Raw genomic sequence first — 2212 nt, forward strand, 5'->3', positions numbered from 1 at the left:
ATTTGGTGTAACCACTAAGTATCAAATTTTCATGAAAATACTTTACCTTTTCAAAAAAGTTAATAGACAAATTATAGATTATACGATATATGTTTGTAATACATAGTATATTTTGTGCCAAACCTGGTAATTAGTACACAGTTGTCGTGTAGCCGATGGACTATGAAAGTATATCTCCCTTTGACTGTAAAGTATTGTGTCATTATTTTGGATTAAAAAGGGCTTTATTTCTCCACCTTTCAGGTGAATTTTGGGACAGAGCTAGGTGGTACTTAGGAGAACATCAAATTGATAATTATTCAAGTAGTAATAATCAGATTTTAAATAGTAATTTCTTTTTTTTCCTATAAAATTCTGTAGTTTGCAAAGAAACTTTCACATAATAAACTTATTTTACCTTCACAAGGAGGGCCTGAGGGATGCAAATGGTTAAATGCTCTGCCACTAGCAAAAGGTTGGCCGTTTGAACCCACCCAGAGGCACCTCGGAGTACAGGCCTCGTGATCTGCTTCTGAAAGGTGACAGTTCTGAAAACTCTGTGGAGCACAGTTCTGCTCTGACACACATAGGGTTGCCATGAGTCAGAATTCACTCCCTGGCAAGTAACAACAACGGCACTCTCACAATAATCCAATGGAGCTGGTATTATAAAGACTGCTTTCACTCTTCCGCCTCATCCTCCTTTTTCATATCTTATTTTAAATTAGAAAATTGAGCCTTAGGGAAAATAAAGAACTTGCCCAAGAGTATATGGCTGGGAAGTGGAAGATCTGGGCACTTAAACACAGGCTTTTACATGTCCAGACCAACTTATCCACTGCTTGCTGTGTTTCAGCTAAGCCAGTTAGAATATGTACTCCCTCCCCGTAGACCTTCATGAAGGACGACAGTGCTAAGTTTTAGTCTTCTTCCATTTTTAAAAGTTAGTTTTGTTTTTTCCTTTTTCCTTTGGAACATTCTCCAGATAGAAATCACTGAGGAAGACGATAATGTGGCAATAATACGCCTATGGTTTAATCAGCAGCCTGTAAGCTCCTGCGGCAGCAGCCTGGCCATCCCTATTCACAGGTGAATTGTTCCTTTTAGACCTTGAGTCTTGCGTTGGAGTTACTGAGAGGTGGAGTAATGGTATCTGGATTCTGAAAGAGAACTTCTGTAAGATAAAGATGCCATTTACCAGGCATTTTATGAATCTTAAAATGGTGTCATTTGTAGTGGTTGTGACCAGGAAATGTTATGTTTCAGCCATTTAGTAATTTGCTCAACAAATACTTTGTTGCTTAATTATGGCTGTGAACCACGGGAATTTAAGGTGATCTTAATTATCCGCACCTCTTATGACAGAATTTTGCATCCAGATTCTTCTTAAGAAAAACCACAACAACAACAACAAAGGGTGTACAGCATTGTCAGTCACCCTCCCTGTTAACTGTCATTTGATAACCTTGGTTTTTTTTTAAAAGGTTTTTTTAAAATTGTACTTTAGGTGAAGGTTTACAGAACAAATATTTTCTCATTAAACAGTCAGTACACATATTGTTTTATGACATTGGTTAACAACCCCACGACATGTCCACACGCTCTCTTCTCGGCCTGGGAGGACCCTTTTTTTTTTTGGTAAAATATGCATAGCCAAAGATACACCATTTCAAAAATTTCTACATGTGCAATTCAGTTATGTCAATTACCTTCTTCCAGTTGTGTTGCTATTCTCACTTTAGATGAAGGATAACCTTGATTTTTAAGGTTCAACTTTGGGTAAGTCTTTGGGTTTGCCCTTACTGCTTTATACATGTTCTTCTATTACTAATTTAGAGTGTTGAGGGGATGGGTTGGGTGTGGATTAATCACGCTTAATTGCAGTTTTGGTTTAGCCATGATTTGGTATTCAGACATTACCTTTATCCACCTCATTAACTCGTTAATCAAGAATTGACTGCATAGGTTTTTAGGTTGGAAAAGTTAACTGCTTCCAAACCATAGAGGTGGCTCCTGTGTATGACTTAAAATAGTAGTTTCAAGTATCAAAGAGTGTCCGAACCACCCAAGGTGTCCTTGAACAATAGAGGTCAGTCCGCTGTGGTAACTCAGTCTTGCAGTTCTTTGCCTTGACTGAAAGCTATAAAGCTGGAGCCAGAACCAAGACGTGGTTGAAAGACATCATGTCAGCTTTAGAGAAATCCCAAGTATAAATCAGTCAGAAATGAAGTTA

Source organism: Trichechus manatus, unplaced genomic scaffold, assembly GCF_000243295.1.
Source record: "Trichechus manatus latirostris isolate Lorelei unplaced genomic scaffold, TriManLat1.0 scaffold01069, whole genome shotgun sequence".
Taxonomy (NCBI): Eukaryota; Metazoa; Chordata; class Mammalia; order Sirenia; family Trichechidae; genus Trichechus; species Trichechus manatus.